Here is a 14,495-nt window from a genome sequence, read left to right as displayed (position 1 = left end):
CTTTATTTGAGCCCGATATTATCATGGGGCCCCAACCCCCCAGGGTGGTAGTTGGCGGGCTTACGAGGTGTTTTGAACCCCCTTCTACTCCCGCATACCTTTCATTTGAGCCGCATATTGCCATGATTGGTAAATATAGTGTGTCCAACTTAGGGGTGTTTTAGGGGGAGAGGAGGCCCCCAGGCACTTAGCCCTGAAAAAATGTTCATTGCAAACGAGGTGGTTTGAACCCCCCTACTCTACTCCCACATACATTTCATTTGAGCCGCATATTGCCATGATTGGTAAATATATGTGTCCAACTTAGGGGTGTTTTCGGGGGTGAGGTGGTCCCGCAGACACTTAGCCCTGAAAAAAAAATTCAGCCTCACCCATCCTCAAATACCATTTATTTAAGGAGAGTTCACGGCATAAGGCATCCTCCAAACAATTGACCCCAAAATTGGTTATCAAATTCGTTCTCTAATCTCAAATACATTTCATTTGAGCCACGTATTGCCATGGTTGGAAAATTTTAACTCTTTGGGGGGTGTTTTGGGGGAGGGTTGGTGCCCCAAATATATGATACCACATTTGGTTATCAGATTCGTATTCTACTCGCAAATACCTTTCATTTGAGCCCCATATTGCGATGGTTGCGGAGGCCACCGTAGCGCAGAGTTTAGTATGTCCGCCTATGACGCTGAACGCCTGGGTTCGAATCCTGGCGAGACCATCAGAAAGTTTTCAGCGGTGGTTTTCCTCTCCTAATGCTGCCAACATTTGTGAGGTACTATGCCATGTAAAACTTGTCTCCAAAGAGGTGTCGCACTGCGGCACGCCGTTCGGACTCGGCTATAAAAAGAAGGCCATTGAGCTTAAACTTGAATCGATCTTCACTCATTGATATGTTTTGAAGTTTGCCCCTGTTCCTTAGTTGAATGTTCATAGGAAAAATTTGCATTTGCATTGCGATGGTCAGTAAATAATTGCTGTTTGTGGGGGGTGTTTTACGGAAAGGGTAGACCCCGAGAAGTATTGGGCCCGAAATTGGGTAACAATTTTGGACTTTACATTCCAATGCCTTTTATTTGAGATACCTTTCATACACATGGTCGGTAAATATGACCGATTTAGGGGTGTTTTGGGGAGTGGTGTGGTCCCCCAAACACTTGGACCTGAAAATATATCAGCATGGTGCTCTACTCTCCTATATCTGTATTTCATTTATTTGGGACCCATATTGCCATTGGTCTCAAAATTGGATATCAAATTCGTTTTCTTATCTCAAATACCTTTCATTTAAACCCCTTATTGCAAGAGTCAACAAATGTGACTGGTTTGGGGTATGGGCCTTAAAAACTATCAAAATCGAACCCAACTCTCTTTAAGACCCAAATTGTCATGGGGTTGGGACGTCCCTAGACAATTAGTCCCGAATCTTGATATCAGATTTGTGGTCTCCTCCCAAATACCTTTCATTTGAGCCCCATATTTTCATAGTCAGCAAACATGTCCGGTTTGAGGGTGTTCTAGGGATAGGGCGGCCACTTAGTGACTTGGCCCTGAAAATATATATCAGATTCGTGTTCTACTGCCGAAAACCTTTTATTTGCGTCCCATATTGCCATGATGGTCGAATATGCCCACTTGGGACGGTTTTGGTTTTGGGGGCGGCCCCCTTGGTATTTGCACTCAATTTTTAATATTCGATAATCATAGTCGTACTAAACTCTCGAATATCTTTTAATGGAGTCCTATATGGTCCCGATCGGTCCTTTTTTGAGGCGGCTTGGGAATTGAGACGGCTCCCTAGATACTTGAATCCAATTTTTAATGTCATATTCAGACTTTCATTGGGGTTTTATATTGTCCCGATAGGTCCCCTTTTTATTTTGGGCGGTACACTTGTGGCGACACCCTTATTACTTGGATCCAATTTTTGACACCATATATGTATTCTATTCCCGAAAACCTTTCACTTGAGTCCCATAGTGTCCCGATCGGTCCATTTTGATATTTGGTGGTATTTTTGGGGTGGTTTTGAGCTTTGGACGGCTCCCTAGGTTCTTGGACCCATTTTTAAATATCATATTCGTACTCTACGCCCAAATACCTTTCATTTGAGTCCCATATGGTTCCAATCGGTCAACTTTGATTTTTGGCGGTACTTTTGAGGCGGTTTTGGGCTTGGGACGGCTCCTTAGGTTCTTGGACCCAATTTTTAATATCTTATTCATACTATACTCTCGAATACCTTTCATTGGGATCTTATATTGTCGCGATCGGTTCACTTTTTATTTTGGGCGGTACTCTTGGGGCGACACCCTAATTCGTATTCTACTCCCGAAAACCTTTCACTAGAGTCCCATATTGTTCCGATTGGTCCACTTTGATTTTTGGCGGTACTTTTGGGGCGGTTTTGGGCTTGGGACGGCTCGTTAGGTACTTGTACCCAATTTTAAATATCATAATCATACTCTACATCCAAATACCTATCATTTGAGTCCCATATTGTCCCGATCGGTCTAGTTCTGATCTAGGGCGCTACTTTTGTGGCGGTTTTGGACCTGGGGGGGAGAGGTTCCTAGGTAATTAGACTCAATTTTTAATACCATATTCGTATTTAACTTCCAAGTACCTTTCGTTTAAGTCCCATAGTGTCCCAATAGGTTAATATGTCCTGCTAGGGGGGTTTTGGGTGTGGCGAGTCCCCTCAGACATCAAGGTATACATTTTTATGTCAGATTTGTACTCTACTTTTAAATACCTTTCATTTGATACCCATTTTTCCCGAAGCGGTAAAAGTGTCCTGTTGGGTGATGTTTTTGGGGGTGGGTCCCCCCCGACGCTTAGGTTGAAATGTTTATCCCAAGTTCGTAGTCTTACTCTTAAATACCTTTCATTTGATACCCATATTGTCGCAATCGGTAAACATGTCCATTCAGGTGGGTTTTGGGATGGGGCGTCCCCTCAGGTTATGTGACCTTAAAATTGTATACCAATTTCATGTTTTTGGTGTACCATAAGGTGACATACAAAATTTCGCTTAAACCGGTGTACTCATCTCTGAGATCTGCTGTCTTTGCAAATGCGGGTAAGTAGGAGCCGGATGAAATTTTGCACATTGTGTTCTGCTTTGATTTCCAACAACTGGTCCAACAAATCGGTCTATAACCTGATATAGCTCCCATATTTTAGCAGAATCCATGGTGGTGGTTTCCCAAGATTCGGCCCGGCCGAACTTTGCGTGCTTTTACTTGTTCAAGATTGTAGTGCAATACCGACTTTGCAGACAGATGATGCAGTCCGAGTCAAGGGCCCCTGCACGAGGTTGTGCATAAAATAGAAGAATCCTTTGATGCCAAGACGAACACATTGGCGGTTCGCATTGACATTGAGGGGGCGTTTAATAATGTACGGACCGTAACATTGATCCAATCCTTAGATCAGTACCGGGTGGACCGGGTCCTTAGAGACTGGATAAACCATACGTTAAGGAACAAGTGCATAAATTGCTGGTCCCATGACATAAATATAAGGGAGAAAGTGTCACAGGGCACGCCGCAGGGGGTGCATTTTATCGCCACGCCTTTGGGTGACCGGGCTAGACCCAGGGGTCTCAATGTAAACCCAGAGAAAACTGAAATATGCCCGTTAACGAAGAAGACGAAGGTGGACCAATTTGATGCACCCCCTTTCCTCAATAAAATAGTTTCGATATTTGACAAGGTCAAATACCTAGGAGTGATCTTGGATAGGAAACTCAGATATTGGGCACTATGTAGAGGGGCCATAGGCTCGAAATGGGGCCTGAAGCGTAATTAGACCAATACTTACTTGCGCCTCAGTAGTTTGGTAGACTGCTATGAAGAAAAAGTGCAACGTTAGGACCATACAACGAGTTCACTGAACATGTTTTCTTGGCATAGGCGGAGTGATGAGGCCACGCCCACTAGGGCACTGGAGACTATTCTAGATATCCAACCCATTGACATACAGATTAAGTGTGAGGCAGACACTGCCGCTTTGAGACTTAAGGCGATGGGGGAATGAATTGAGGATGGGAGCAGCTCGTACCATCGCGGTATAATCGAGGCGACGATAGGAAACCTGGAAGAAAGGGAATACGTTTCCGATCGGATACCTGAGACGACACTTGAAGTCAAGTGCGAGACACTGCGACCAGCGGCAAGGTCTTGGTCTGACGGAACCTTTGTATTGCCATCTGGAAGATCATGTTACACGGATATATCAAAGCTACGAGAAAAAGTGGGCCTGGGGTTCTACATTGAGAACCCAAGGACTGAGATCTGTTTTAGACTGCCTGACCATATTACGGTTCTGTAGGCGGAGATCCGGGCGATCACGGAATGCGTGAAGTGGTGTGGTGCTAACGCGAGGACGTCGAGTCTAAACATCTTTACGGACAGTAAAATGGCCATAAGGGCAATAACAACTAGGACGGTAAGGTCACGAACAGTCTTGCAGTGTAAGAAGGAGATTAAGGCCTTCTCTGAGGATGACACCATCTGCATTGTTTGGGTGGCGGGCCATAACGGTGTAAGGGGGAAGGAAAGGGCAGCCGATTTGGCAGTGAAGGCCGAGGACTGCCGTCAATAAACTTGATTAACCCGAAGCCTTTAGGGCCGACGCACTCCGGGCCGACGCACTAATGTATAATAAAGCATGGGCTGATGACTTGAGTTGTAGGGTGCAAAGGACCTAAGGTCAAATGCTTCGCGGAATGCGACGTCGCTTATACTAGGGCTGAGCAAGCATAACCTCGGACTACTCATAGCAAGAGCTGAGTGGCCATTGTAACTTCAGTATTCTGAGTTGGTTAGCAGCTGTAGGGTTTGTGGTGAATAGGGGAGTTGAAGACGTTCCAGTATGAATACCTCGGCACGGGATAAATATCTAAGCACCACCCAGTTTGGAACTTTGATTTGTGTGATGTTCATTGTTATCATGGAGGCCACCGTAGCACAGAGGTTAGCATGTCCGCCTGTGACTGACGCTAAACGCCTGAGTTCGAACCCTTGGCGAGAACATCAGAAAAATTTTCAGCTGTGGTTATCCCCTCCTAATGCTGGCGATATGTGTGCATTGTGCTATTGGTACTATGCCATGTAAAAACTTCTCCCCAAAGAGGACAGGCACACGGACATCTCTCAATCATCTGCGAATTTTACAACGATCAAGAATATAACTTCGTAGGATCGAAAAAGGATATTTCGACATCTTACAAATGGAATAAAAAATTCTACAGTCTTAAAAGGGCATATCGGATTAAAGATGTATATGGTAGCTATATCTAAATCTGAACCGATTTTGATGAAATTTTGCACCCATACTGGGACTAGTAAAAAAAAACATTTTTTTTACATTTTTTACCAAAACAAAATTTTGGTAAAGATCGAATGAAAGATATTGGGTTGCCCAAAAAGTAATTGCGGATTTTTCATATAGTCGGCGTTGACAAATTTTTTCACAGCTTGTGACTCTGTAATTGCATTCTTTCTTCTGTCAGTTATCAGCTGTTACTTTTAGCTTGCTTTAGAAAAAAAGTGTAAAAAAGTATATTTGATTAAAGTTCATTCTAAGTTTTATTAAAAATGCATTTACTTTCTTTTAAAAAATCCGCAATTACTTTTTGGGCAACCCAATATATATGGGAACTATATCTAATTTGATATTTTGCACACATATTGGGACTAGCAAAACACCTCGTGCCGCAAATTTTGGTAAAGATCAGACCAAAATTGTGCCTTCTACGGCCTTAATAGGTCAAATCGGATGAAAGATATATATGGGAGTTATGTCTAAATCTGAAGCGATATGGATTAAATTTTGCGCACATATTAGTATGTCAAAAAAAGCACTTCGTGCCAAATTTGATAAAGGTCGGACAAAAATTGTCGCTTTAAAAGGGCATATCGGATGAAAGATATATATGGGAGCTATATCTAAATCTGGACCAATTTATTTCAAATTCAATAGCGTTTGTCCTTGGACCAAAAAACTGAATTATGCAAAATTTTTTGAAAATCGGACTACAAATGCGAACTGTACCTTGATTGCAAGAATACATGTACAGACAGACAGAGGAACAGACGGACAGAAGGACAGACGGACATAGCTGAATCGAATCAGGAAGTGATTCTAAGCCAACCGGTATACTTATCGATGTAGCTGTAGATCGGCTGTAGCTCTTCTCCTTCTTAACGTTGCAAACAAGTGCACAAATTTATAGTACCCGGTACCACAGTGGTGGTGTAGGGCATACAAATAAGATAATAAACTTTTGTTTACGACTAGCAAAGCCCCACTGCATCACTAGTGCATCTCCATAGCCTTTGTGAGAAACACCATTTCCATTCAATGCAATTTTTCATTCAATTCCGCTTATGTTCATTTCTATTTTTGTCTTTTATCTTAGATTTCCTCTCCTATAGCTTCGTGTTTTCCCAGAAATCCCATTCATTGTTTCTCTGGTTCTCGTTGTAAATGATTTTCCAATTCACCCCATTTTTTATGTTGTCTTAAAATTTCACCCAGAAAAGAAATTGACCCAAAAGTAGCAGCAGTTGTCCCATACTTTGTGGGAGTTTTTGTTTTTTTTTCTTTACCAAAACCAATTCTGAACAGAGAAACGTTCAGTAGGTCGTTAACTTCATCAACAACATCATTATTTTTGTCAACGTCATCTTCAGCCACAACAGCATTGTCATCGTTGACATCTTTTTGATTTCGAATGTTTTGGTTATTTTATTTTTTTTGTTGATTTTTTGTCTTGAAGGGTTATAAAAATGTAGGTCTAAATTTTTCAATTTTTTTAAGCACAGCATAAAGAAAAAGAAAGGGAAGGGAGATGCAAATTCAAATTTAGTTTTTAGAGTTAATTTCAAAGAAATTTTGTCCGTAGAGAAAATTTTATAAAAATTTTGTCTTTATTTTGTCTTAATGAAAATTTTATTGAAATTTAGACTTTAAAGAAAATTCTCCAAAATGTTGTCTCTGACCAAAGCATAATGAAGAGTTATAGGCCTATAAGTCTGTCATAAGTTTCAATCAAAGCACTAAAAAGACTGAACTGGAAGGGAACTAACGCCAGATAACTTCAATGGGGCACAAGACGCATAACTCAAAAACAGGTCGGTGGAGACGGCCCTTAACGAAGTGCTACGAGAGATCGAGACGTGCCTCCGGCAGAAGGAGTCCAGAAAGAATTCAAAACGTGGAGATAGCATCAATAGTCGCCGCACGGGACCGCAAGGGTATTCCCCCTTAATCTCCCGGTGGACTAAAAATATGCTTTGTGGCAGTATTATTAATGCGAACCTTCTGACCTCACTATCACTAGTGAGGTCAGAAGAAGGGTGACAAGAGGAATGCCCCAGGGAGGGGAGTTCTCGCCTATATGTGGAACCATGTCAGGAATGCAATCCTGTTGGATGGCGCGAGGATAAGCGCGTATACATAGGAAGTCGTGTTGCTAGTCTTAGGCAGGTTTCTGTTTATAAGGGAGATCATCGAATGGTCACTGAGTAGTTTGTCGCGATGGGCTACCAGAAATGGGTTGAGGATCTGCTCAAGGAAGACGGTGCTCTTCACTTGCAGATACAAAATACCGTAGACACCCGTATTTTGACGAAAGCGAAGTACCATAGTCCTCGATTCGAAGCTATTCTGGAAGAAGAACACTAAGGAAAGTGAGGGGTAACCCCCAAGGTGATTTTTTCGATGTATAAGACATTGGTATGGTGGAGGGCCGTGGAAAAAACGGACGCATACCATGGAGTTCGAGAAGGTCAAGAGACTGGCTTGCGTCAGAGTCACAGAGGCGCAGAAATTCACGACGAAGGCAAGTCTAGAAGCGATGTTGGGTACACGACCATTGTACACGACCACTGTTAGACCACTCATGACCTATAGGGCATTGTTATGGTGGAGGGCCATGGATAAGAGGACTCCTGCAGTAGGATGTTCGCAATGAAGTGAGGGGTAACCCCCAAGGTGATTTTTTTCGATGTACACGACCATTGTGAGACCACTAGCAACCTATAAGACATAGGTATGGTGGAGGGCCGTGGAAAAAACGGGCGCATACCATGGAGTTCGAGAAGGTCAAGTGACTGGCCTGCGTCAGAGTCACGGAGGCGCAGAGATTCACGACGAAGGCAAGTCTAGAAGCGATGTTGGGTACACGACCACTGTTAGACCACTCATGACCTATAGGGCATTAGTATGGTGGAGGGCCATGGATAAGAGGACTCCTGCAGTAGGATGTACGCCATGAAGTGAGGGTTAACCCCCAAAATGAGTTATTGGATGTGCACTACCATTAAGAGATCACGACTGACCTATAGGACATTGTTATGGTGGAGGGCCGTGGAAAAAACGGACGCATACCATAGAGTTCGAGAAGGTCAAGAGACTGGCCTGCGTCAGAGGTGCAGAGATTCACGCCGAAGGCAAGTCTAGGGGCGATGTTGGGTACACGACCACTGTTAGACCACTCATGACCTATAGGGCATTGTTATGGTGGAGGGTGGTGGATAAGACGACTGCTGCAGTAGGATGTTCGCAATGAAGTGAGGGGGTAACCCCCAAAATGATTCATTGGATGTACACTACCATTGAGAGATCACTAGTGACTTATAGGACATTGTTATGGTGGAGGGCCGTGTATAAGAGGACCCCTGCCGTAGGATATTCGCAATGAAGTGGGGTGAAATCCCCAAGGTGATTTATTCGATCGGCCCGACAATTGTGAGACCACTACTGACCTATAGGGCATTGGTATGGCCGTGGATAAGAGAACGCATATGAGAGAGTTCAAGAAGATCCAGAGAGTGGTCTGCGTCAGAGTCACTGAGATTCACTCCGAAGGCAGCCCATTGAGGCCTATATTCGGAACTGCGCCGCCCAAGTTCGTCCGGCGTTTCAGGCAGATGTCTGTGCCATTGCAGTAGCTGCAAGAGAAATTCCGATAAGGCATCTGCAAATTCGAATTTGCCCATGAACATTCCATTAAGGAACCGAGGCAAACTTCTCACACTTCAATGTGTGCTGTCCGATTCAAGTTTTAAGCTGAATGATAAGGAACCATTTTAACCATTATAGCCGATTCCGAACGCCGTGCCGCAATGCTACACCACTTTTTGGAGAAGTTTTTTCATGGTTGCCATACCTATATCGTTACCTTACCAGAGTAATTCCGGTAAGGGATCTGCAATTTCAAATTTGCCCATGAACATTCCATTAAGGAACAGAGGCAAACTTCTCACACATCAGTGAATGCTCTCCGATTCATGTTTTAAGCTCAATAATAAGGGGCCTCCTTTTTATAGCTGAGCCCAAACGGTGTGGCGCAATACGACACCTTCTTTGGGGAGAAGTTTTTACATGGCATAGTACCTCACAAATGTCGCCAGCATTATGTTCTCACCAGAACTCGAACCCAGGCGTTCAGCGTCATAGGCAGACATGGTAATCTATGCGCTACTAAGAGATCTACCGCCCACAGCGCAAAGGGTTTATGTGGACAGTATGCCGGCGCTCAAGGCCTCGGGTTCAAGGACGGTGAGCACGAGTTGTGTGGCAAATTGTTTGGAGTCCGTGGATAGGCTCCGGGTACACGATGCGACACTGTTGTGGTCTCACTGGCTTGAAGGGTTTCCAGGGAATGAAGGGGCGAATAAGTGCGCCAGGAGGGGTTCATAAGCACCGTGAGAACCAGTCACCGGTCTTGCCTTCGTGCCTTTTCGATCTAGTGAACATAGTACATGAGATGGCCAGATGGCGAGGTTTCATGGAGTGGCTGTCGGGCCTCTTGTCAACGACCGGAGGAGGATGAAGGAGTTACTGGCGTTCGATTCGAAGCCAATGACCACATTGGCAGGTTTCATAAACGGACACAGAGTCATAAACCGCATGTCGGCACGCATGGGAATACCGCACAAAGACTTCTGCAGGAGTTATGTTGATCAGGATAAGACCACCCACCACTTGCTCTGTTTATGCCCGGGTCTGCAGTGACGCAGACTCTGCTTTCTGAGGAGGCGGTTCTTCTGCAATCTAGGTGATATTGCGAACGTTTGTCCGGGAGTTCTCGGATTTTTGGACTGGACAGGGAAATTTTGTGTCTTTAGGTAAAATTTCATAGAAATTTTGTCTTTAGGGAGAAGTTCAAAAAAATTTCATAGAAATTTTGTCTGTAGAGAAAATTTCATAGAAATTTTGTCTGTAGGGAAAATTTCATAGAAATTTTGTCCTCAGGTAAAATTTTGCCTTTAATAAATTTGCATAGAAATTTTGTGCATAGAAATTTTGCTTTAAGTAAAATTTCATGAAAATTTTGTCTTTAGAGAAAGATTCATTGAAAACTGGTCGTTCGAGATAATTTATAGAAATTTTGTCTTAAGGTGAAATTGTATAGAAATTTTGCCTTAGGTAAAATGTAATAGAAATTTTGTCTTTAGGTAAAATTTCATAGAAATTTTGTCTATAGGTAAAATTTCATAGCAATTTTGTCTTATGGTAAAATTTCATAGAAATTTTGCCTTTAGGTAAAATTTCATAAAAATTTTGTCTTTAGAGAAAATTTCATAAACATTTTGTCTTTAGAGAAAATTTCATAAACATTTTGTCTTTAGAGAAAATTTCATAGAAATTTTGTCTTTAGAGAAAATTTCATAGAAATTTTGTCTTTAGAGAAAATTTCATAGAAATTTTGTCTTTAGAGAAAATTTCATAGAAATTTTGTCTTTAGAGAAAATTTCATAGAAATTTTGTCTTTAGAGAAAATTTCATAGAAATTTTGTCTTTAGAGAAAATTTCATAGAAATTTTGTCTTTAGAGAAAATTTCATAGAAATTTTGTCTTTAGAGAAAATTTCATAGAAATTTTGTCTTTAGAGAAAAGTTCATAGAAATTTTGTCTTTAGAGAAAATTTCATAGAAATTTTGTCTTTAGAGAAAATTTCATAGAAATTTTTTCTTTAGAGAAAATTTCATAGAAATTTTTTCTTTAGAGAAAATTTCATAGAAATTTTGTCTTTAGAGAAAATTTCATAGAAATTTTTTCTTTAGAGAAAATTTCATAGAAATTTTTTCTTTAGAGAAAATTTCATAGAAATTTTTTCTTTAGAGAAAATTTCATAGAAATTTTTTCTTTAGAGAAAATTTCATAGAAATTTTTTCTTTAGAGAAAATTTCATAGAAATTTTTTCTTTAGAGAAAATTTCATAGAAATTTTGTCTTTAGGAAAATTTTCATAGAAATTTTGCTTTAGGTAAAATTTCATAGAAAATTTGCCTTTAGGCAAAATTTCATAGAAATCTTGAGTTTAGGTAAAATTTCATTGAAATTTTGACTTTAGGTAAAATTTCATAGAAATATTGCCTTTGGGTAAAATTTCATAGAAATTTGCCTTTGGGTAAAATTTCATAGAAATTTTGTCTTTAGGTAAAATTTCATAGAAATTTTGTCTTTAGGTAAAATTTCATAGAAATTTAGTTTTGATGCAAAAATTTCATAGAAATTTTGTTTTTAGGTAAAATTTCATTAAAATTTTGTATATATAATTTTTTTTGTAAATTTTGTCTTCTCAAAAATTTTTATTAAAAATTTGGCTTCTAAAAATTTTTTATTAAAAATTTTGTCTTTAGACAAAATATTCACAGAAAATCAGTATGCCTTAATCAAACACTGTTTTCACTCGTCTGCATTCTTTCAATGCAGAGCTACACTCCATTCCACATCTGCTTTTTGTTTATGCCATCATTAGCAATATCATCATCAACCACCAGTTTTCCACTGTCTCTCTTTTGGTAGATATTCGTTGGTTTCATGAATGAACCAAACAAAAAAAAAAAAAAAGAACGTGGGCATTGTAGCCAACAATCAAAATTTGCTGCTCCATTGTTTATGAATGGGAAATTATGTAAATTCTAGTGGTAATACATATGTATATACAAACATGTACATAGAAACATAAAAATCAATGTTTTTATATACATATATTCCACATTTTTATTTACTTCTCCTCTAAACCATCCATTTCAGAGATTTTGACACCCAAATATAGGTCTTACGGGGAGGTCTCAACTCACTCACACCAAATTTTGGGGTTTTTTTGCAGAAGCCAATATAATTGGCGTGTGATTTATGGTAACAATCGTTCTTTTTTCACACAAATGAGCAGCTTTAGATAGATGGATTAATTTTGGCTGAATTTGGGAAATGTTGAGTCAACACCATCAAACATCGCCACCATACATATATTGGAGACATGAAAAACCTATGAGCCAATGTAAACACATCCCATGCCATTAGACCATAGTAAATTAAAGTTTTGGCAAATGTTTGGGTTCCGGTAATAGATTGAAAATTTTTTATATGGGGCATCTATAAAGGGTGAGTTAAGAAAGTACAAGGGTGGAGATTGCAAAAGACTCAGAAAAAATCCTAGATAATCTTTCGCAGCTTCGTAGGAGTTACATAAGAAGCCTTTAAACACTTGGTACGAAGGATGCATTCCGAAATCTGTGAAAATAAGGATAATGTGAAGATAGTGAGTAAACGCTAGAACTATTTTTGGGAAACTTTTCACTAGACAACTTAGCGCCGGACGAGGTTTTCACTGAAATACATTCCTTGGGAAATGTGGAATAAATTATCATTGACTCAAGAGTCCTACGAAAGATATAAACTTTCGACTGCTTTAAATCGCCAGGAACTGATTATGTGTCACCGATACGGTAAACTAGCTCGCTGCTTGCTCGTATATCATCATGTCATATACAGCTGTGGTATGGAAGATTTCACGGTCGCACACTTTTCCTTGCGCTTGTCCTGTCCGGCGCTTTGCCTGACTGGACATTCAACTTCAAATCCACATTTTTCGAAAAGACGAAAAAGGCAACCCTCCAAAAGTCCACTTACTGCTCAATACTTAACCGGATCCAAAGGAAGGCTTGTTTTTCCATATAAAATTTCTTGATTTCATGGAATTCAATGAAGACTCCTGCCCCAGGATTCAGGTTATCGACGGCAGTCATCTGGCCTTCACGGCCAAACCATCTGCTCTTCCATTAACCTTAACTCCGCTATGGCTCGGCACCGAAACAACGCGGATCGTGCCATCCTCAGAGAAGGCTTAAATCTCCCTCTTACTCTCCAAGACTGTGCGAAATCTTACCGTCCTGTCTGTTATTGCCCTGATGACCAGTTTAATGTCCGTAGAGATATTCACACTCAACGTCAGCACTTCAATACCATATCACCTCAAGTATTCTGTGATCTCCATATCTTCGCCTACAGGACCGTATTATGGGTAGTCAGTCGAAAACAGTTCTCAGTGCCTAGGTTTTCTATGTAGACCCCCAGGCACACTCTGTCCTCTAGCTATGAACCATCTGTGCAGAATGATCTTCCAGAGTTCTGTCAATCCCAGACTCTGCCGGGTCTCCGCTGCAGGACCGTATTATGATCAAGCAATCGAAAACAGTTCTCAGTCCCTGGCTTCTCAATGTAAACCCCCTAGACCACTCTGTCCTCTAGCTTTGATCTATCTGTATAGAATGATCTCCCAGATGGCAATACCAGAGTTCCATCAATCAAAGCCTGTGCCGCTGGTAGCAGTGCTTCGCACTCGACCTCAAGTGTCATCTTAAGTATACTATCGGAAACCCCATCCATTCCTACCAGGCTTCCTATCGCCTCGATTACAGCGCAATGGTGTGAGCTGCACCTATCCTCTATCCATTCTCCCATGGCCTTAAGTCTCATAGCCGCAGTGTCTGTATGTCTATAGGCTGAATATCTAGAATAGTGTGCCCTAGGGGGCGTAATTCTCATCGCCCTGTCCTTACGTTAAACTTCTTGTACAGTCCCCCTAAACTACCGAGGCGAAAGTTAGTATTGGTCTAATAAAGCTGCTTAAAATACAAAGACTAATTTGCCCATGAATATTTCGTTAGGGACCAGGTGCAAACTTCTCATATATCAATGAGTGTTCTCCGATTCAAGTTTAAAGTTCAATGACAAGGGACTTCCTGCTTATAGCCGAGTCTAAATGGCGTGCGCAGTACAACAACCCTTTGGTTAGAAGTTTTTACATAGCTTCTATGCATGGCATAGTACTTCGCAAATTGTCGCCAGGATTCGAAGGAGGACATGCTAACCTCTGCGCTACGGTGGCCTCCAAGCCAAATAAACTCCTGTAAAGCATATAAAATATGCTTGGATTCCCATTTGGAGCCTATGGGCAGTCGATCCCAACATCTGTCAGCCTTTTCAGTTTGCATCTTGTTAACGTAACCCAACCCAAATTTCAAGGGAACTTTCGAAAAATTGTTAAACCATTTTCAATGGATATCCAATTTCCATGAATTTTTTGTAAGAAAATCTAATTTCGATGAAATTTTCAGAAACCCCATAAAAACGAGCTAAATATTTGGGTTATTTTGTTTGTTTTGATGCTTAGGCTTTAAGTATCATTTATGGGTG

The 14,495-nt window shown here is 41.0% G+C and overlaps 1 protein-coding gene across 4 annotated transcripts in view; it reads left to right on the top strand.

Annotated features, from left to right (window-relative positions):
- The window catches only part of LOC106081035 (myc box-dependent-interacting protein 1), a 218,220-nt gene that overhangs the window by 158,164 nt on the left and 45,561 nt on the right, over positions 1-14,495 (top strand). The window lies entirely within an intron of this gene.

The sequence above is a fragment of the Stomoxys calcitrans genome, chromosome 5 (assembly GCF_963082655.1).
Source record: "Stomoxys calcitrans chromosome 5, idStoCalc2.1, whole genome shotgun sequence".
Taxonomy (NCBI): Eukaryota; Metazoa; Arthropoda; class Insecta; order Diptera; family Muscidae; genus Stomoxys; species Stomoxys calcitrans.
This window is presented reverse-complemented; position numbering and strand designations above follow the sequence as displayed.